Source organism: Nothoprocta perdicaria, unplaced genomic scaffold (assembly GCF_003342845.1).
Source record: "Nothoprocta perdicaria isolate Ctin4 unplaced genomic scaffold, notPer1 scaffold_226, whole genome shotgun sequence".
NCBI lineage: Eukaryota > Metazoa > Chordata > Aves > Tinamiformes > Tinamidae > Nothoprocta > Nothoprocta perdicaria.
In genome coordinates, this window is record NW_020455445.1 from 146,727 (window position 1) to 169,676 (window position 22,950).

Sequence of the window (22,950 nt, forward strand, 5' to 3'; positions counted from 1 at the left end):
CAGGCGGCTTGGGGCTGCCTCCGGACAGCACTGGGATACGTCCCTGGAAGGAGCCACACAGCGTCTTTGTGAACACTTCCCTACGCCCAGCCCCAACCCCTGTTTCCATTTGCACTGGCTGTCTCTTAGCCTCCCACCAGGTCCTGCTGTGAAGATCATCTACAGATCTGTCATCTTCTTAAGGAGCTACTCGTCGGTCCTGGGGACTACAGCTAAGGCCCCCAGRGCTATCTCCTCTCCAGCCCTGGCACCTCGGCCACCCCGGAAGGCGCCGCCTGTCAGCGGTGCGTCCCCCGAGCAGGGTACAGCCCCCAGACCCGGTCCCGCACCCACGCGGGGGGCGCCGCTGTCCCGCCTCGCCGCCCTCAGCTCCCGAGCCCAGCCTCGAACCCACGGCTCTCCGAGCAGCCGCGGGGGCGGCCCCCGCGGGGGGGCGGCGCCCGTTGCGGCTAGTGACGGGCGCCGCAGCCAATGGCGAGGAGCGGACGGCGGAGGCGGGGCCAGCCGCGGGGGCGGGGCCGGCGGGTCCCTCCCGGGCTGCGCTGACGGCTCCGCTCGGGGAAGTTCAGTTTCGGATGCGGGCGCGGGCGGCCGTTGGGCGCGAGGCGGCCGTTGGGCTGGCAGGTAGAGCCGGCGCGGGGCGGCCGCGGGCGCCGTGCGGGGGGCAGCCGGGGCAGCCGCTCGCCCCGTCCCGTGGCGGGGCTCGGGGGCAGCCGCCCCTTCCCTCGCTCCGTCCCTCGCTCCGTCCCTCGCGGCTCCGGCGGCGGCAGCGCCCGCTGGCGGCGGGGGCGGCCGGGCGGGCGGCCGCAGGGCCGGGGCGGCGGCGGGGCGGGCTCCTGGGGCCGGCGCGGGCCCCGCGGCCGCGGCGCCTTCCCTCGCGGGGCTCCCGCTTCCTGCCCTCATCTGCGAGCGCCGGGGAGACCTCCCTCTTTCTTCTTTCTCTTTTTTTTTTCCCAAGAAAACTGCGGGTTTTTGTGAGTCACTTTCCCACGCAGTAGCTGAACGGCTCTAGCCTGCGCTCTTGGTGTGAATGCTGGGGGAGGAAGGAAAGAATTCGGGCTCTTTCTGGTTTGTTTCTTTTCTTTTTTMTTTTTATTTTTTTTTCCTCTTATCTGTCTGTTATTTTTTGTTTGTTTGTTTTTCTCTTCCTGGAGCACCGCTCTTCATTCTCTTCGTTCTGCAAAATTTTCTTTCCTCTTTTTCAGTTGCAAGATAGCAACTGCAGGCAAAAATTAACTGCCTGGCTCTCTGCGCTGAAGCTGCCTTTTCAGTGATTTCTGTAGGGGTGCAAATGAGGAAGATTATCCTTCCTAAGTTCCTAACTTCTTGCTTGCTCTTCAGGATTAAAAAAGGAAATGTATATATCAGGGTGGCATCCTATTTATGTTCCTTATCTGTTCTTTTATTATGTGGCCTGCCTTTCAAGATGTGATGACTTGGCTTCTGGATGAGCATCACGCACTAAGCTCTTTAAACAATTGGAGCCGTTATTTATAAATTTGAGCGCGAGTCCAAAGCTCTTTTCCTATCATTGTTCTTCTGTGAGGCTTTGATTACAACGCTGCAAAGTGTCACCGAGCAGCCGTAAACGCTGTGGTACCAGTTTTAGGGCAGCATTTTTCCGCAGATCCTACTGGGTTGAAGTTAATCCCTCTTGAAGTTAATAGTATTGTGCATGCATGTGTATGGCTAGAATGGGCTTAAGGGAGGTTACTCTATAAATCATCTCTGATTGACATAAAAGGATTTGGTTTGGGGTTTTCTCATCTGAATGATTATAATGTCCAGAAACAGCTCCTGAAATGAAAGCACTGGGAAGGAACATGTAATAGGCAAGTAAGGAGTAAACTTAGGTTGCAATGCTTTGATACTGGTAACAGATAGCAAACAATTCAATTGGGACATTCTTTTTCTTCCTGTAAAGCTGTCTAAGACCCATTTTTAATTAAAACCATGTAATTTATGGCTTCATTTGTCAGTGATGTATAGTACTTCCCTTGGCTTTACTGCYGTATTTTCCTTTCTGCTAGCATGTGTGCTACCAGAGCGTTAGAAAAAAGCACTCTGCAAACTTGCCCGTCGGCAAATTCTGAGCAACTCGYGTTTCCAGGCGTGGAGCCTTTCAAATGGCAAATTACTGCTTTCACAGGAAAAAATAGCTAAGAAACCTACATCCTTTGGGCATGTTACTTTTAAGTCTCAAACAGGGATAAAGTCAATGCTTCTGCTAACCTACAGAGGCAGCCAGCTCCAGCTTGGAAGTCCGTTTTGTGCYGCTCTGTGTTACTTAGTAATGGCCCCAAAGGGTGTTGGGCTGAAGTGCCTGCTCCGCTAGCTGCTCTCCTCCCTCCCAAGCAGTTTCTATTTCTGCTTGCTGTGCCGCTTTCTGGCATTGCCCCTCACAGCGATCAGTTGAGCTGTTCTCTCTTGCTTGAATTTCAGCTTTCTGCTGAGCTTGACCCTCTTGGAGCTTAGAATAGGACCTTCCTTTCCTGCTTTTTGGAGGTTATGGATCTCTGGGTTTATCAACAGTATGCATCTGTGGCAGACAAGCTTGTTTTGTAATGAGCTCATTGGAACACTCCAAGACCATGAAAACTGTGCAAGTTCTGCACATCATTGTATTGAAAGTGGAAAAGAGGGAGTTCAAACTTCTTGGTGATCTGAGCCACGCGGATTAGGCTAATAGAGCCCCTTACTTTGGAAATCTACCTTTTGCTCCAGCTGAAGGGGTGGCCCGAAAAGTAATTGTGCTGTAGCCTTCATTCCGCCTGGCCTCAATCAGCGAGGCTGGGTGAGGGCAAAGCACGGGCATTTCCTACCTCCTCCTCTCGGGACATACACTTGCGGGTGGAGAACGTGGCTGACAGGGCTGATCTCAGCTGAAATGTGACTGCCAATTTAATTCCAGGCTCTCTTACAGGTAAAGAAGACAGTGTGCTGCTATCCAGCTGTGATAGTGGATCTCGTTTTGCTAGTGTTTAAGGCTTATTGGAATTGAAGGTAACTTGTGATTTTTATTTTAATACCAGAACATGCACTGTAGGAACTTAGTAAATATGTGAAGTTTGGCACTCTGTTTCTCTAAATAAGATAAGTTTACATGGCTTAACTTGGCAATTCTCTAGGATTGCATAGGAAAGTGTATTAATGATATAGTAAGTATTATGATTGGTAAGCAGTTGCTTAAATTGCCAATTATATAACTTCTGTGTGAAAGCAACTTTACCAGGGAGTGACTTCTTGTGCAAAATTCCCTGGGTCTTTGGGTTGTGTCCCATGTGAAAGCCATATCGAGAGAGTATGGATTAGTTATTGTTGGGTAATGCCACAATGGCTATTCTGCTTGCTTAGTGAAATGTGAAAAGCAAGTGCTCCGTGGCATATGAGATTATAGAGCTGCACGAACTGCAAATGGGAACACAGGCTGTAGGAACACAGGCTTGTTCATTTTACAACCCTTAAAAAGTCATTTTTTGCAGTAGTGGCTGATGTTTCTAGTGAAGYTCTGCAAAACACTACGTTACACCACCTCCCAAGTGCCGCTGCGTGCCCAGCAAGCTGTGTAGGCACTGCTGACAAAATACTTAGCATTGTAATTTCAGCTTTCAGCCCATGACTGATCTGTGCTTGTGTTCTCCATGTAGTGCCTTGCATTTGACATGTTGCTTCCTGAAAGTTGTGGTGGTGTTTTTTTGGTGTTGTTTCTATCTGTTTTTGGAAGATAAAACAGAAACAAAAGCAGAACAAATTGATGCAAGTACAACTTAAAAGCCTCAAAACACCTCCATCCTCCAAATCCTGTTTCCATTCCCTCAAAATTCTCTCTACCTCATTGCCTTCAACATTCCTGTACTTAACTGGCGCTTAATTTTTATTACAAGAGTAAGTATTACGAGATTCTGCTTGGTGCCTGAGTTCCAGAATGAGCTGTTTAGAAGGTCTCACTTCTCTCAAGTTGGCCCCTGTCATCCAAACTGATGGGCTGGCTGTGAATATTTGCTGAAGCAAGCAGTTTCTTGGTTTGGGTTACCTTTATTTATTTTTTGTCTTAATGGCTGTGATAGGTTACTACTGCCGTTCATCTGTCTGTAGTAGCAGCTTGGTTCTTCCTTGGTTCCACCTTGCTGTGGAGGAACACGGCAGGAGGAGCTTCTCTATGAAACTGGGCCCTCCTCTGTCAAATTCCAGGGGGTAAAGCTTTGTCAGACTCCACGGGGTTAGTTGAGAAGTGTGTTTGACTTTAAAGGAGGTCCCAGTTTGGTGGCTTTGGAAAGACTTGATATAATATCTACCAGAGCACTTCTTAGTCTTTGATTGTGATACCTCACTGCCCACTCCCTGATCCTTCCTGAAGGAGGTGATGCATTTTGCCTTTAATTACCCAGCTGTTATTAACTTATACAGCCCGAGTGCTATGTAAGGCTGCCTAAAAAGCAGCACAATAGGGTTAGCCAAGGACAGTGTAAAGAGGCCTGTGAGTTGCTTTGCTGCTCCAGCTTTGAGTCTTTTCTTCTGCCTCTGACATTGTCTATGTGGCTTTCTGTTTGCAAAGCCCTGGTTCTAGAGAAACATTTGCTAGAAAAAGCTGTCCAGCTACCAGAAAATAAAAATAGACTCTGAAAAAAAGTTGGATTTGAAAGATCAGTTTCAACTTAAAATTACTTGCACTGATGACAAAGCAGAGTTTAACCAAATATTTATTATTGAAATTACTCTGTAATTAGTAGTGTTGTACAGCTAAATGTAACACCGAATCTTACTGTAAATTGCTGCTATCTCTTTACTGTGGCTTGAAAAGTATAGAGTACAACTGTGGTATTCTTTTTAGTGGCCTGGATAAGAATTTGACTACAACATTTTAAGAACATACTTTGTGTTTTTAATAACGTTCTTCAGTGTATATTTAAAATGCGTGATGTGATCTCTTACCACGATGGAAAATTAGAATAGCTTTTTCAAATGTAAAATACTCTTATCCTGTGTTTGGGATTTAAAAATATATATTCTTATTGCTTTGAATTGGTAATAGGCAGAGCTTTGACTTGTGACTGTCTGATTCAGCAGGTTTCCTACTACCTCAGGAAAAACAAAGCAAAATTAAAATTTGATTAAAAAATAGGTACTTGGATCCACATTTATTTTAAAAAAATCTCTGTTGCTTCCAGTTACTCACAAGAGCAAGGATTCTTCAGTAAACATTTTGAAATATACTGAATATACCCTGCAGATATGAAAAACAATGTAATCTCCATTGAGTTTCATATTTCAATTTTAGATCTGAAAACTCATGTTCAATTTCCAGGACAGTATTTTGGACCTTATTTGTAAGGTAACTGTATTTTCTGCTGCTTCCGAGGTTGTTTCTAGTAAGCTTCCCAGAAATTTACTTTTGTCTTTATATAACCTGTTCTCTTTCCCTCTTGTGAAGGTGCAAAGTAATAAGCCTACCTATTAGGCTTCTGCGGGAAGCCTTGTTCCTTTTGTTTTGATAGCTTTTGGGGTGCCTTTCCTGGTAGCGTGCTGCTGGAGCATGCATCTGAAGCAAACCCAACATTTGTAAAAGAGACACCAAAAACGTGTTAGAATAAGGTTTATGCTTATGTCCGTGCTTGGTATTAAGGCTGCTTTTTGCGCTCTCCGGTCAGTGCTTTGGTATTGAAGTAATCTTTGACAAGAGGTTAGCAACTTAGTGATCCATTGCAGCTGCTCTGATCAAGCCTAGGATTACTGCAAATCAGTGCTCTTGCTTTCTCTGCAACCCAAATTGCAAATTAGTCTTAAACCTATTTTTGACTTCTAATTCCTCACATTAACTATCATTTTACATATGTGGACTCGCTTTCACTGTATACTTTCTCCTTTCTTTGTGTGCCCGATGTGTCTTATGGCAAAGAATTTTTTAGAGGTATTTGAGATCGATAAGCTTGTAGGTATTTCTGGTTTTCTTGCTTGTTTGTTTGCTTTCCTGTCTTGAATATGGGATTTGTTTACATTATGGGGCCATTGTAACTTTTTCAAGTGTGTTGGAATGCTTTCATTTATGTGCGGAAAGCAAACATTTCTGTAGACTGAAATCCATACTCTGTCTTTGTAATTCAATTCAGCAGAAAAGGTAAAAGACTTGACCACATTAAAACATTAAGACTTTTTTTTAGAGATACCATTTTTGGTATCTCTATTTCATTTTGGAAGGTACTGATGTTAATTCATTTCCTTGGAATACTTGCAAAATAGAATGATAGAGAACAGACTGAATACTTGAAGTATAATTAGAAGAAAAGTATGGAAAAAAAGAAAGGGGGAAAAAACCTTTTATGATATTACCAATACACAGACATTTCAGGAAAAATGTAAGTGAATTTGGCAGTATTTTTCACTGTAGTGTTACCTTGTGGGTGAGAAAACTCTAGGAGAAAAATGGTTTTTTTTTTCTGTAAAAATGCTCCATTTAAAAAAAAACACTGGCAGATGGGTCTATCTCAAAAACTTTATCCAAAAGCAAAATGAAATCGTATGAAACATGGTAGCAGACAAAGCTCTGAACAGAGGAAAGTATGAGTGTGATATACCAAGTTCATTTTAAGAATACCAAATTATCTTTATTATTCATGGTATAGAGTTTTTTGAATTATAGGACCTGAAGATGTTGAAGCCAAACAATTATTTCCTCTTTTCTTCCTTCCACAGTGCACCGCTGTCAATGGTTTTGGCAAAGGTAGTAAAAAAATATGCTTGACAGATTTTTATTTTTTTTCTCTTCAAATTTTACGATTCTATTTGTGTATTTACCTTAAAGAATACATTTCTACAGTTGTTAAATTTGGCATATTCTAAGTGTGTTTTTATGTTCCTAAGATAACTAATGACAATGATAACTGCTCATACACTGATTATTCTAGCAAATATCTGGACAACACAGAACAAATAGTATCCTTTGGGGTGTACTTATGTGACTTCTGGTTATGTGGAGAAAAAAAAGTAAAAAGGGTTTTCTTTTTGAAGAAAACTTTTTTTCTGGTTAATTCTTTTCATTACTGAAGCTTTTTTGGTGACTGAAGCTTTGTTTTAGGTAGCCTGGGTAGTAAGTGCGGATCACGTAATTGTGATGGCAAGCAAAGTTAAAGGAAAATAATCTGGTCATATTTTCAGAAATCCTATTCAATGCAACTTTATTATTCTGTTGTTTTATGCTAAGAATAACTCTAAACAAAGCTAAGGATGAATTCAAAACCCACTAGAATTGTTAAAGCTGTTCCTAGTCATTGTTCTTGAAAAATCCTTTTAATTTTTGAGTTCCATTTAGAGGCTCAAGATTTCAGAAGGTTTTTGATTATTTGGAGAAAACTTTATGAAATAAATCATCTAGCTACAAGGGAGAGCCCATCCTGTAATTTGGTGTGAATATAAACCTAAAATAAGAAAGTTCATAAACATGGTATTTGTTGTGGGCCACCAGTAAGAGGTGGGTAATTAATACATTTAAGAATGCAGAGAACATCTCATAGAAGAATAAATATAGAAGAAGCTTATAGAAAATAAATGGGGCTTTTTACAGCCATTTTCTTTTCATATGTTCACATTGAGAGTGAAATCTCTGCTCTGACCACACTCTTCTGGTATCGGTTATTGGTGACCATTTGATTAACTGCCACCTTGAAGGGGGAAACTGCTATGTTTTGGGCAATCGTGGAAATCAGAACAGAGCTGCAGTGCTCTGATTTTGTTGTATAGCAACATTTTTTTTTAAGCTGAAGATAGGTTCTATGTGTTAAAACTTGTGCTGTGTCGTATATAAAGAAATTATTCCAGTTTTTAGAATGGGGAGGTGCTCTTTTTTTTAATAGGAGCTAGTTCACGTCAGTATTATAAAACATAATGGTGTTCTTGTGGGTTTTTTCAGTTCCTTCTAACTTTAGTAAAAGTACTGTTTTCCTTAATAGGGTTTCATTGCATTTTCTTTGTGTGCTCTTTTCTATTCTGGTTTACATTCTGTAATTGTAAGGGATTTTTTTTTAATTTTAAGTAAATTTGAGTTCATTTTGAATTAAATTTTGTAATTCTCTTCTTTCCGAGAGGGGGAAAAAATAACTGTAGAAGACTTTTTTAATGAGTTTTAGTGAGATTAAATAATTTTGATGTGCAATAAATAGCTGAGCTGAAGCTTAGTGGCCCCCTGAGCACTTGGAGCTTCTGTTAGACACTCAGCTTTGTCAGCCTTACTAGTGAGGTGTTGCCTAGGGTTTCTGTAGCTTGTTAGGTCTTGTTTGATCTTCCCTCATCCTAATTACCTATATAAAATGAAATAAAAAAGATTGCTTTTATTTGGAGAAACAGTGTTTCTCTTGGGTATTGAGTTTTTCATGTCTATTAGGAGAAGCTGCTCTTCTCTAAGGAGCTTTGGTTTCTGCCTCTTGCCATGGATTGTCACTTCCCTCCTTGTCTGTTCCCTGTGTGAGGGGTGGGGGGGAATGTGAGGAACAGCTCTGGGTTGGGGTGGCCTTGGTTTGCTGCCCCTTAATCTTCATATTCTTGAATATATCTCTGATAGAAAGGACCCATATATACATATATGTATACATATAGTACACAAACTATATGTATGGGATTTTTCTGCACTTATGTCTTTTGGCCAGATGTGTTCAGCTGTGATATTATTCCTACATGATGGAACAACATTGGTTTGACTTCTGTATGGAGAGAGCTGGAAAGATTAGCAGTGTGTGATTGCCCTGTATAATGTAAGAGGAAAAAGATCACCAAATGCAACTATGGCATCTGTCAAAACAGAGCTGCCTGAATATAAAATAATCCAACTAAAACAGCAAGATGCTGCTTTAATGGGAGTTCCACCTGTATCATGTCTTTTAGTTGTTGGTTTGCCATTAAGAGTGTTACCAGTGATTTTCTTACGAAGAGTAACAAACTACTTTGCCATGAGAGTTTTCCTTGATTAAAGTTAAAATTATTTCCTCTTTTTAGTAACATAGSTTAAAGTTTACGAGATTTGGTTTCTATAAGCATATTTTTGCAGAGTATTATTAGTGTAAAATGAAATGCATCATCCGAGTACACGTAGCCTGTGTGTTGGAACCTGAGGTTAGCTTTCATCTTCAATAGGATTTTATGGATTTTTTTATTAAGGATTTGTTTGTTTGCTTTCCACCCCRCCCTGTGTCTTCTGCTTTTCTCCTGCCTTTTTCGGTTGTCCTACTGAATTGACTCGTAACTGCATGCTGTTATTGTTAGTTAAGTCTTGGGCTACTGCAGAAGGCAGATTTTGGCCTGCTGCTCGGAGGCATCGTATCTGTAATGGATTGAGAATGGACTGATGGTGATATGCTCTGAAAGTGTGTCTAACTCTTCTGTGTGCCTCCTGTGAGCAATAAAATGTCACCTGACCCACAGATGGGACTTTTAGACTCTATATTAATCAAGTATGGGACTTTTAGACTCTATATTAATCAAGTATGAAAGGTTTCTTGCTGCTCTATATAAAGGTGCTCATATTCAGGGCTTTAACTGAAACTGAAAAAATTCTTCTCAGGAAAAATGGCAACAGAGCTAGTGCTGCAAATGAGAAAATCTGAAGTAGCTCTTGTATCAAAAGGATTTCAGTTTCTCTTGCAATGCTGGGCTAAGCCTATGTCCCTTCCAGCTCTTCTGTCCTCCAGTTTGGGAAAAGGTTCTTGTTACTTTTACCTTGCTAGGCTAAAGTGAGATGCCTTGTTATCTTTTGAGACATGTTTTCCCTTTGCATTAGAAGAATCAATTACCTGAGCTGTCTGTGTGCTTGAGAAGCGCTGCCATGGGCTATACTTACATCTCAGGAGTATGTGATGGGCCACGTGACAAAATTGCCTTTGATGCTGATACCCTGAAGGGCTGGTAGTTCTGCAGAGAGCTCAAGTACCTTGCTAGGGTGTCCTCAGCAAATCGGTGCTTTAGCCGAAGGAGCGCAGTGCTGTGTTGGATTCCCAAGTTTGATCTGCCCACTTGGTTATAGTTGCTTTTGAATCGCTTTTGTGCTTTGTTTTGTTGTGTGTAAGACACACTTGCAAATTTTAGTGTAGAAGTCTTGAGGAACCAAGCAAAAAGCTCAAACTAAGCTTTGAATTCTGAGCTTGCCACTGCCCAGGGAGACATGATAGTAAGAGAGAAGTCACTAATGGGTGTGTAGAGCAGACTTGGGCACAAGCTGCAAAGGCTTCAACCTGCACGAACCTTCCCTTCTTGTATGGGGAACTGAACAGGCCCTAACCTTGTAGTGGGGAAGGAAGAGAAAAGGTAGAATCTGAAGTCGTGGACTTCTCTGCTTTTGACATGATCGCCTGCGCTCTGCTTTCTCTTCCTTGAAGCCTGGTACCCTTTTTGGGCGAGCTGTACCTGCCCCAGTTTGTGGAAACAGGCTGCTAACCCTTCTTTCTTTCTATACCTACTAGACTTCGTGGCTCTTTTTGGAGCATTACTGTGGGAATGGCCATACTCAAAGGTCTGACCAGCAGATGCTTCTTCAATAGCGTGAAGCAGAAAAGAAGTTACACGACTAGGAAGCTACTGCAAAGACGCTGCATTCCTGTGGTTTTGTGCTCACAAGACATTTGAGTCAACGTAGTAATGTATGATCAATAAAGTGCTGCTTCGCTTCCTGTAGGCAGTTTTATTTCCTCTTTTTGCATAGGCAAATCTCTTCTTCCTCTGCTTGTGCTAGACTGCCATGGCCTCTACTAATAACCATATTCTTAAATTGGGTGACTTTTCAATTGAAAAAAATATAGCATCAAAACGGCTAATTATAGTGATTTATTGAAGCTGTTACCAGGAATTCCCACCAGGGAGGGTTTTGAAATACAGCAGTTTGTAAACAAAGTGTCATGTTTTGGAAGAACTTTTTAGTCTTTCAGGAGTGGGGGGAGATGCCATCCCTATGTCTCAACCCAGTGCAGTCATGCTTTAGAAAATATTTCTTTAAATGGAAAGCTGTATAAAAAACTTTTGAAATTTCAAATTTAAATTAAATCCACTTTTAATGACATGACATTTTTTCTGTGGTCTTATGATGGCTGTATTTTTAACCTGTAGTTTACATAAGTATTGAGAAGGTAGGTTGTTATTAAAACATGAGGGATCTCCTGACCTTTCTGGAAAGGGTGAGATGCTGTTATGAGAGTTGTAAATCAGATCTCCTGAATTCCTGTACTAACATGCCAAGATGCTTCAATTTTTCTTTCCCCTACAGTGTTATGAGAACTGTAGTGTGATTTATAGTGTATTTTTCTTCTTTCTTCTAGTCAAGSAGCTGAATTAAGCAATTTGAATTCTATGAAGGCTGCAAATGAACTTCCCTGAACTGTTGTGTAATAGAAACTTCTAACAAACAGGTGTTTTCTCTTAAAGAGCTTACCACACAAGTTAGTATAGTCAATCTCTTTAGTGAAACCAAAGTGATTTATATATTGTCTGTATGTTTATAGACGTATAGAATCACTGTGGTTGGAAAAGACTTTTGAAATCATCAGATGCAACTGTAAACCCATCACCACCCTGTCTGCTAAAACATGTCCRTAAGTGCCTCATCTACACATTTCCTGAACACTGCCAGGGACGGTAGCGCCACTGCTTCCCTGGGCAGCCTGTTSCAAGGCTTCATCACTCTTTCCAGGTAGAAATTTTTCCTAATATCTAACTTGACCCTCCCCGGCACAACTTGAGGCCAGTTCCTCTTGTTCTGTGGGTTGCTCTTCTGAGAAGAGACCAACCCYCAAACGTGTGCCTGTGTCTAAAGCATCAGTGCAGCTTTGAAACTGCCTCTTAATGCCTGAGCTACAGGGAGATGGACTACCCAGCTCTGAGGAAAGGAGCCTCTTGATTCAGGACATGACATACGCAGGGCGGGTGACCTCTGGCTCCAGGCTATCAGGATGCCATGCTCCATAAAATAAACTGCAGTACAATCTGTGTGCCTGTGATGAGGAATGACTGCTACCAAAAACTAAGGATGACTATCTGTAAAGCCTTTGTGAACTAAGTATGATTGCATGCAAATATAATGAGACTCTTTGACTGAAAGTATCAGATTTACTATGTGTGAGATGAGACTTCTGTCTATATCAACCTTTGTGCAGTATCAGTTGAGATATTTATAGTCATCACAGCTTTATAATGTGCCTTTCTTGCCCTTATATGTTGTTCAGCTATCTGTAGCCACATGTTTTTCAGTGCAGATAATCCTAGATTAGGGGCACAAACACACACAGACATACACAGTCAGAACTCAGCATGAAGGTCCAACAAGTTTGCCTAATATCAGCTGAAACTGATTGATTTGGCTAGATTTGGTTCAGCTAACTTCTTTCAGCAACTTTTGACTGAATGTAATATGGGTGCAGAAAAAAGCAAGTCGAGTATGCATCCTCTGGTAACTAGTTTTTTATATATTTGAAATATTGCTCTCCTTTTGTTCCTTCACCTTTTTTTCCCCTTCCCAGTCTGCTTCTCCACTTTACTGCTTCTACAACTATCACAATGTAATGTGGAATATTGGCATTTATAAGCACGAAACTAAGCGYGGAAGCTGGAATCCTTGGTCTGTCAGGATACAAGTCATCAAGGTACAAGAATTGATGAGTTCCTCTAGCTTTAAGTTTCCTGTCTACAAACTTTTTAGTTGGCAGTGATGAATAAGTTTGTCTGTCTTGTAACCCTCCCGCGTATTCACTTGAAGCTTGCTTGCAAGCATYGGGAATACAAGTATTTAAACTACGTTCTAATGAAAGCCATAGGGAAGCATGGTTTTTCTGTGACTTTATCTTCCTTTATAACAAACTGCTAGCTTTCCTCCTGACCTCAAAAATGTTTCAGTGCTGTCAGTAACTTTCCTTTGTTTCTCCCTGTTATCCTTTAGCTACCCAATGTTTTGAAGTCTCTCTGTGTTTGGTCTGGTGGTGTGCAGGTGCTGACTGTAAAGCTAGCGAGTCACGGAGTATCTGGTTATGGAATCATGCTATAGTCTCTGAACTCTATCTCATTGCTTCCTAACTGCTCTCATGAATCTAGTAGGAATAGAATATTATTGAGATCTCTGAATGACAGCCAAATTCAATGAAAATTGAGCATTAAACTTAGTAATTATTAGAGAAGGATAACAAACAGGTAGGTAATGTGATGACATGAACTATGCTTCTGAAACCAGGCAATAGCAGTCAACAGGCTTGATTTGGAGTTGAAAACCGTCTTTGTCCCCTTATTCCTGAAACATCTTGTGGAGGGCAGTGTTTCTTGGTCTCGGTTTGTTTGCATTGTAAACTGATTTGAGCTAGTTCTGCTTTTGTGAAGTACTTGGTCTCTGTGGTCAGACGCAGGAATGCCTTTATGTTCTTCCATCACGTGACTTATTTTCTGATTCCCACGTCTGGGTCCCCGTTGTGCTGAGGATCCCCAAACTGGGCAATCTCTATAGTATAGACAGGATCATGATGCCGAGAGAACAGTGTGCAGTAGATCCACTTGTGTCTGTTAGGTATGGGAGAGCTTCTGCTAGTTTCTATCTCTTAATAGCCTCTGTACATTTTGCCAGTGATTACCTTGGCACTCCTTTTAAGACCAGAAGAGCTTGTGTTTGGCTCCAGAGTCCAACTTCCCAGCTTGTGTGCTGGGATGTGATTCAGCTGGTGGCAGGAGGGGTGGGGAGAAATAGCAAGAAGAGGCCAATACAGAACATGAGTTTGATTTGGAAGGTTTTTTTTTTTTTTAAAAAAAGCTCATTATTTCTAAACTGTAACATTTAAAAATATAATGTGTTTTAGCTTCTAGATGGAAGGCAAGAGATTCTTCTGTTTTGTATCTCTTTGATCACTGCTTGTACAGGTAAATCTTGAGGAGACATCGACTGAGGCTTAAGCCCCGAATGTGAGGCAGAGTTCGTGGACTTAGGGCAGTTACGGGAAGCTTCTGATTGGGAGATAGTAATGTTTCCGATTGTAACTGGGATTTTTCAGTTATTTTGGCAGTTTAGCAGTACTTTCCCCTGTTCCTTTCCCAGGGAAATCTTGAAGCAAAAAGCAGAAGAAAGCGTGAAAAAATGGCTAATGCTTCTGCTGGAACTGAGTAAATATTTGCACGCCGCCATTTGCTATCAGGCAAGCCTGGCTGCTGTACAAAYGCACTGTGTGCATCGTGCATGCAGGCATGGTGCCTTTTGTTCCAAAAACACTTCAACTAGTTTGCTACATCCTTTTTAAGCTCTTCAGTTGACTCAGCTGAATGGGTCTTCTTTAGCAATGCAAAGCTGTGACAACTTATTATGAGTAGAAGGTCTCGCTTCCCCCTCTTTTTGCAAATAGGAAAAGATGGGTTAAGAAGCCAAAGGATGTTGCGAAGTAGGTAAAATAGAGTCATGGAAGTTGCTCATCAAATGATTTGACTGTTACTGAAGTGCCTTTCAGTAAGGAGACAAGTTCTGCTCTGACATACCTGTGTGAGAAATGACTCTTTGCTAATCTGGAAGCCTTAATGTTGTAAAAATTAGAATTTTATTAGATTTGTTTTATTTTGCTTCGATGTTTTAACACAAATCTCAATACACCCTCCTAAAGCAAAAATCCAGTACTTTAGAGTTTATCTTTGACCTATGTATTTTGTCCTTTTGGCTTCCCCATTGCCTTTTTATGCATGATAAACTATCCATTATTCTATATGCATCCTGTTCCAGGTTAATTAAAATTGCTTGCAAGGGCAAGTTTCTGGAAAATTTCCCCTCTCATAAAGATTTTTAACCAAATGTGTGCCTTGATTCAAGTACAAAACTCAAGTCTTTTCCAGGTGCTCCCGAAGTGCTTCAGATCAGGAGAGGCCTTAGTGGCAAACCACCAAGTTGGGTGGGCTAGAGGACAACTGATGCTGTATCTGCTACATGGATGGAGCCCACAAACATTTTTCAAAGAATTCCAGGAGTAGCAGGAGACAAAAATTCTGTGATAGGCCCCAAAAGCTGGCAAATGGTGGCTGTCCTCAGAATTGGTAATAAATCATGATGTATGATTTATTGATAAAATGAAGCCAAACACCCTGTGCAGAAAACGAACAGAGCTGCTTTTAAGTGTGGAGGCAGTGCCCTTTCTTTTTCCCTGACCTTAAACATGTGGGAAAAGACRGTTTCTGAGCAAGGGGAAAAGGAAATTGTCTCATATTTACTAAATCCTTTTCCTATCAGGAAGTACGCATCACGATTATATGCTTGGCAAGCAGGAGTACATATTTTGGCACATATGTCTCTCTTTGGGACTCTCACAGCCTGCCAGTATTGCAGGCAACCGAGCAGCCGTCGGGGTCCCAGGCAGTTTTGATGATAAATCTCAGTACGTGCAGCAGAGAGAAGGCTCCTTGGGGATGGGCACTATTTGCTGTCCTTGGCCCCTCTGCCTCTCCTTGTGCACTGGGTATGAGAGAGGATAAGGATGAAAAGGAGAAACAAAGACGACGGTTACTTTGCTACCCAGACCCTCAACCAGCTGAATATCCCGTGCAGATTTATCTAACTTGGAAAATGCTCCAGGCCAGCTGGGATGGAAGCACAGGTCTGCAATCTAATGGTGTCTGACAGTGATTCTTTAAACCTTTTTTTTTTTTTTTTTTTTGAGTGTGCCAACCCCCAGAAATGCAAATAGCATCACCCTCACAAGCATCTTATAGACAGTACTTGCCTGCTTGCAAAATACAAACTCTGCCATTATTCTCCACGTGTGTGGTTAGGTGTTTAATGCAGTTTCTCTGAGGTTAGAGAGTGCCAGGAACTTTAGTGCCCAGTCAGTGGTCACACACGTTGATGCCCCTGCAGTTTGACAGGAGCATGGGTGGCTTCCCCGGGTGCTGGAGAACAAGGGCAAAAGTCCATGCAGTTCAACTTAGCGGCTGTTGTTTTGTTTGACRGGCTTTGTGTGGTAATGCTGAACAYGCTAACATCTGACCTGCACCTCTTAAACAGAGGAAAACTTATAAAGCATGAACAGATGCAAATGAGAGAAGAGATGCACTTAATATGGGAAAAGATCCTGAAGGGAAGAAGGGGTGTCCAACATCCCTTGTCTTTCAGAAAGAGTTTGGTACCTGTTTTCTAAGGTGTAGTTTTTCAAGAATTTCCAAATTGTTCAGATATTTAAATTGTGCATACAATAAGGTTATAGCTGTTTAGGTAACAGCTRTAAAGACAGCTTATTTTACCTAAATTAATGTGCTCAGGTAGCTGAAGTATTCCTTTAACACAGTCTGAGTATTTCTCAGTAAACGTGTTTCTCTAAGTCATTTGGAAAGAATAAAGCTCTGAAATTTTACACATGCAAAATGTATAAATACATTTTATTATGATTGTGTGGAATTACTGTGAAGAGTACCAGTTTATGTAATCCTGTAAAATCATCTTGAAATTTCAGTTTTTGAGCATTTTTTGTAGATAAAGCATGATTTAAAATGTGTGCGGCTAGCATCTTTCAATCTTATATATTCCCTTTCATACTTATTGGTCATATTTGTCTCCAGGCTCTCCTGGAGTATCCCATTGTTTGACTGTGAGCTGCCTTTATGGAACAGTTAAATACATATTCTCTTTATGATTTTTTTTAAACAATATTTAAAGCCAGCTGGTTCCCTCAGATACTTGGGAGGTATTTTGATTTTTTGAATGTCTGCATTTCACAAAAAAAGAAAGATGCTCATACTGTAGAGAAGCAAACTTTTCATCTGAAATGAAATGGGAACTTGTCTATCAATGTGTGTTTTGACTTTGTATTAGCTATATATTCTGGTATATATTTCAGCCTTTAATTAATCATACGTGGATGTCAGTGCATTTTGCTTAAATATACTGGATATATGTTAGTCTGGAATTTAATTTCAGATATAGTTTAAATTTTCAACAAGGACTCCTGCTGCTATATAGAGAGGAAAAACTTTGGCTAGTGCACACGTAGAAACAACTTTGTATTCCTCAAAAAAATGGATTAACAGACCAATGTGCTTGTTTCTCTTCAGGGGAGTCCTGAAGAGCTGCCAGCTGAAGGCCTGTTGAAATAACTGTACAGAATTCCCTGCAGACACAATTATATCTACCATATGGAAAGTGTTTGGTGCCTTACAAGGTGTTGACTATTACTTAGCCTTGAAGATAAAGGAGTTGAGTTTTAGAAGGGTCTGGAAGACCACTGTGAAGTCTAAAAGCCGCGTTGTTAATGTCACTGACGCATTCGTGCTGCTCTGAAGGCCTTTGCTAGAGCAGGTTGTCTGTAGGGAGCACTGGGAAGCAGAGCTCCAAAGGGAGAACTGCAGCTTGAGAGGCTGTGTCCTGGTCTCCAGATGTTTTTCTTGAGCCAGGGATCCTGAATCTCAGTGTGGTGGACTTGATATTTCATAAGTGATTTTAGSCTTAGGCAAGAAAAAATAGGTTACTGTGATATGATTAAAGGAGGAGTTGTTTTTGCAGATAAAATAACTGTTGTCTTTATAGGATAAAAACAAACGGAAAGATTTGGTTGTTTACTGTAATTCCCTTGGCTGCAGTTCTTGTTTAGGAAGCTTCTGCCCTTGTATACATCTTTCCCCTTCTTCCCCTTCCTCATCCCAGCACACAGAATTGCTGCTTCACCTCCTGTGAAGGCAAAGATAGTGCCTTTTTTGTTTCAGTTGGCTGTTTAGGTAGCTTCTCTCTAAGCCAAGAGTGTGATATGGTTCCTTTTAAGTATCAGTCCAATCTCTTGAGCCAAGATAGTAATGAATAATTATAGATGAAGTAGGTAATACATAAAATCAGCCCTCCCTGTAGGAAACTGATGTTCCTTCAGTCATTACCTGTTAAGATATAGTAGGAACAGGAGTGGACACTCTTGCTGTGCACTACAATGAAAAATCAAGTGAAAGAGCTTTCATTTTTGTTAAGGATGTTGATTGATTTGGGTTTCACTGGCCAGATACCATAGTTAACTAAGTGCTGTCCTGCACCTATTCATCAGTTTTGAATGATAAGAGCAATACTTGTTAGCCTGCAAGAAGTTATTTTGAGATCTTTCCAATTACAGTAGAAAACATTATTTTCAGCATGAACTGTAAGAATTTCTGATTTACAGAGCCCTTAACCGAGATCACTCTCGTGCTCACCTGACGCTGCCTTTGGGGGTCATGGAAGAACCCTACACTGTTCTGCTCTGATTGTGATTCTGGGTTTTCTTGATCTTGGTCTGCAATCTTTCTGACTGCTAAAATATCCCTTTCCAAACTGGTATGCAGTCAGCCTTTGCAATRCTCTCCCTAATCCATACAAAGAAAGCCAATATCGCGTATCAGCTGCTGGATTGTGTTCTACAATTGTTTACCCTAACAAAAATATTTTCTTCTCATTTGAAAGAGAAGCATATCCTTTAAATCTAGAAGTAGTTTCCAGAGTGTGATCATGCTAGTTGAGTACAAAACCTGTTAAGAATGGAATAGTGGTTATTGTTTTATCTTCTTGAATACATGGTTAGATAACGARTTTGTGAATTTTAGTTGACATCTTTTAAACGTAAAATCTTTTAAGCATGTTAAGCTACTTTTTTTTTGTCTTTTATTCACAGTTCAGTACAATCAGTTAGGTTAGGTCCTCTTTGTTTGTGCATGTTGTCATGTAGAATTAATGTTCTGCCAATCAAACCTGCYTTGGTTGTGGTAGTGAGTTAGTTGCTCTGTGGGACTTGGCCCTGTGCGTTTAGCTGCCCTGGTTTTAACTTGAATAAACTCGGGGGAGAGGGGCTAAAGAAGCAGGTGCCTGGGTRTGAACACCTCTGTCGTGCCTCTCAGAAGCTTCTCCTGTAGGTTACTGAGCAGTGGAATTCCTATCTTCCTAAGAATATGCTGCTCTGTGCCCCGTGCTCTGGGTGTCCCTGCTGGAGCAGGAGGGTTGGATTGGATGATCTCTAGAGGTCCCTTCCAACCTCAACCGTTCTGTGATTCTGTGACTATACAGGGTAACTTTTCTGCAACCAGTTGCTGTTAAGAGAGTTTGGAAATACTTTCTAAAACCTTTGGCTGATAGAAGCCAGTTCCCTATAAGCATAGTGAGCATTAATGAGAAGAGATGAAAGAAGCTGTAAGAGCACCTCATGTATCATTTTCTGTCTGTCTTGTGATTGTCAAGAGTTTGGATGCTTAAAGCAGGATCTAGGTGAAGCTTTGGGCACATCGCAGTGCAGAGACTGTCCGGAGAACGTTCTTTAAATGCTTGAGAAGGAACCTCCAGCAGAGAAGCACTGGCAAGCTACAGAGATTACAAATTAAAGGGCAGTGTTGAAGGGAAAATGAGAATATCATACAATGCTTTGCAAAAACATACACAGCGAAGCCTTTGGATTGCAGGGAGCTGATGGCAGCAGTTCATAAATTAAGATTAAATTTAGCCGCACATGGAAGGAAGGTTGTAAAGAGCAGACAAATGGGCGGAACAGGCCTGTATAGTAACTCTGAGCTAACTGCAGCGGAGCATCTCCCGGGGCCCTCCGGGAAGTCTTAATGAAGCCATTCGGCGGGCGTTTAACTGCAGCTGGAAGCAAGCTAACTCCTCCTTGCTTGGCTTCAGTAGTAAGAGTGGCTTTTTCTTAATAATAATAATAATAAAAAGTAAAATTCCACTTAAATGCTTGGTTTAAAATCAACCACTGTGAAGGCTGATATGAATGGCTGCAGAAACTGTAGGAAGTTGAGCTTTTGTGGTGTTAGTGCAGGCATCTCTTGGTCTTCCCCAACTTGAGTTGTGGGGGGAGAGCAACACAAAATTTGTTACGGGTAGAGAAAAAAGGTAAATCGAGGTGATGTGATTCCTTTTTGTGAATGAAGAAAATCTTGGCTGTGGTTCCTTTAATAATCTTTTTTAATTTGATGTGCTCGAGGTAAAGTAGGTGCTTTTTTTAATTATTTTTTTTCCAGAGGCTATAATTTCATAATTTCTTTATTTGGCACAGATGAATGTTCTTGGTTGCAGACTTTTTATACTTAAACTTTGTAAATTGAGTACTATCTTTAGCACAGTTTGTTCAGACCATTTTTGTGGAAACAATAGCACCTTTAGCTTTTGGTTTTCCTGTTAAAATAGCGATGTAAGTAAGCACTCAGTGATCCGAACGCTAAGCAAGATCCTAAAATGTGCTTTAAAGCAAGAGATTTATTGATTTACTTGAAGGGAAGGTGGTGGGGAGGTAGCAGCGAGTGCCATCCTTGTGATATCCTCACCTTGCCTTTACTTCTGCTCTCCTGCAACTCCTGCAACTATGGGAAGCTGTGAAGGGAGGAAATCGGAGCACAGAGGCACCAGGAATGGGGTGTGAGGGCAGCAGGATGGGGGTACCATGGCAGGGAATCCTCAGCTCCTCCTGGGGCAGGAGAGAGGGATGGAGCCAGGGGCTTGTGCTGACCTAGTGGCAAAAAATACTAGGAAGGGACCAGAAGTCTGGTCTGTGCTGCTGAGGTGGCTCAGATTTGCCCTGTTCTGCCCTAGGCTGACAGGTGAGTTGAAAGGCTCAGTCTTCAAGCCAGCTACACAGCTGGGGGCTCTGAACAGAATGGGCAAATCTTGAAAAATTAAAGGTCAGTTGTATTTAAAGGTATCTTGATTTGCCTGTAAAGATGCATTCACAATAAATAAYACCATCAATCTTTTCCAACAACCTGCTTTTGTTGTAAAATTTTCCTTTTGGTTCTTTGGAATAGCAAGATGCTAGAACTAGGAGAAGAGAAAGAAGGAAGACTGTTAGACATGAGTATTTCAGTGTGCAYAAAACGTAAAGGTAAGGTAGCTTGGTAAATGTGGTGCCTGACCTCAGATATGGCTCTGCCTTGCTCCTGGAATTGGGTACGCTAGCCCAACCTGTAAATCCACTGCAAAGAAAACAGCATTTTGGAAAAGTCCCCCTTCAACAAATATTTTATAAGTAGATCAGCTATGCAGATATGTTAACTGACATGGAAGYCTTTGTTCTTGTTGGTAAAAGCAAATACAGATTAGCTTATTTAGTACAGGAACTAATATAGTTCTCTTGGCTACTGAAAACTTTTTTGCTGCTGAATCCTGCATTTGGCAAGTTTGTGGTTCTCAACGTTTCTGGAGAGACTGACTGTCTTAAAACATTTTCCACTTGTTTTATGGTACAGCTATTTGAAGAGAATTTTATCATTCACATTTTTTCTGCATGACATCTTACTTGGATGCAAGCAAGTCTTCAAGCTGCCTGAGAAGTTGTTCTAAAATCTAATCTACTGCAACTAGTGCATCTACTGCAAGTTGTAATGCAAAAGCCTACTTCAGTTTGGCAATACAGCACACTGTGGTCTCTATCCGATTGTGTGCTAACAGTATGTTTCAAAGGGTGCCTCAGGTTAAGGATATCTCAAAGTTGGTCCTTGCAAAATCAGTTGCTGTATGTTCCTTGACAGCTTTAGTTCTGGGAATAGTTTTCTCGTTGCCCTGTGGAGGCTGCATTGCCTCAGTCTCCTAGAACATTGAAAATAGATGGGGAGAGGTTCTTATTTTGRGCCAAGGTCTAGTCACTCTCTTCATTCCTTATTCTAGATATTCCTCTAATATAATTTAGGAAATTAGGTAAGCTATTTTAGAAATACCCATCATTTTGAACAGGCAMTGAAACAGATTTGTCCGTTTTGACATGCAGTGGAAAAGTGAATTGTTCCATGTTGTCTAGAGCCCTCCTAAAGTGTTAGGATTTGACCTAACCTCTATTGAAGTGTTTGTAGTCATCTGGGATCCCAAGTTCCCGCACCAAAATGTCTGTTTGCCTAAGAGTGGAGGTCTGGCACAATCCTTCCCAGAGGAAGGGGAAGCTGCAGGAGGAGCTATGGCTGGAAGGTGATTCCGCATGGAGCCGCAGGGCTACTGCTAATCTGAGAAGCTGCAGTGATGTCCCTGTGGCTGCGAGGGATTCCCAGCTGCAGATTCACGTGCAGGGGAGCCACGTTTGCCTGAGTAACCACCTGGCTGCCTTCATGGTGTTGCTCAAGACGTAAAGTGAGGTTAGATATTCACGTCTTTATATGCTTAAAGATCTATGCTTGTCTTCTGCTGGAGTCCATAGAGATATTTGTGAAAATCAATATTATGTTTCACAAACTAACAATTTCCTGGAGTTTGTAGGTAATAGCTGTGTAAGGGTGTGTGTGTGTGTGTGTAAGGTGAGGTACATAGCCTAGCTGTCAGCACCCATTTCTAGTGGGAATCATTCTGTAGTTTAGGGAAGCAATGGGGGTATAAGATGGTAAAATTTTACAAAGTCCTTGAGTTTGTCAAGAGAAGTTTGATAATAACTTAAATTTGCGGGGGATTGCTTTTTAATTGGTTTGCTTTGTCTTATTTAGAATTTACTTCTATTAGTCTGCAAGTGGCAGAATTAGGTTTTCATGGTGGCTGGTGATTTGCTTGACATCCAAAAATGAGCCTTTTTGAATTAAAGAGGCTGTAACTATGGCAAAAYGTACTATGTTTGCTAGTGTATTTGYTTTGGGTATTGAGGCACTAGAGCGTCTGACCGAATGGGATAGTGAATTCCAGCTTTTSTCCTTGGCCTCAGCACACTTTAAAATCGAACTCTGCTTGAGAAATTGCTTCTCATTGTTGAATTTTCCAAGGGAGTCAGTTGTAACCTTTGGAGCCTGAAAAGGTTTCCTGTAAAGTATTGACTTCAATTAAAATTACTTCAGTTTCTTTTTCATGCTGAAGTCTTGATATCTGAAAGCTGAATAGTGGGGCAGTTTCTACCTYGGGGAGAAAATGAGCTGGCTTTTTGGTATGTTGGTCTTTCTTGCTTATAAAGAACTCCAAGYGTATACTTCTCAAGTAACTGGAAAGTTGAATGATGCAAAACACTTCTGGAGGTTAAATTATTATTATTTTTTAATGGAGGCATAAACATTGTGCTCTCGATG

At 41.3% G+C, this 22,950-nt stretch overlaps 1 protein-coding gene across 6 annotated transcripts in view; it reads left to right on the forward strand.

Moving 5' to 3' along the window:
* The first annotated feature begins 565 nt into the window (after positions 1-565).
* EPB41L2 (erythrocyte membrane protein band 4.1 like 2) overlaps positions 566-22,950 on the forward strand; it is a 93,330-nt gene continuing 70,945 nt past the window's right edge. For 5 of the 6 annotated variants that reach the window (XM_026039274.1, XM_026039265.1, XM_026039272.1 and 2 more), the window contains exons 1-2: positions 566-624; positions 2,924-3,003. The gene's annotated coding sequence lies outside the window, so the exon portion shown is untranslated. Of the gene's footprint in view, positions 625-2,923; positions 3,004-5,311; positions 5,333-22,950 lie in introns of those variants that run through there. The other variant, XM_026039267.1, reaches the window with a different exon arrangement.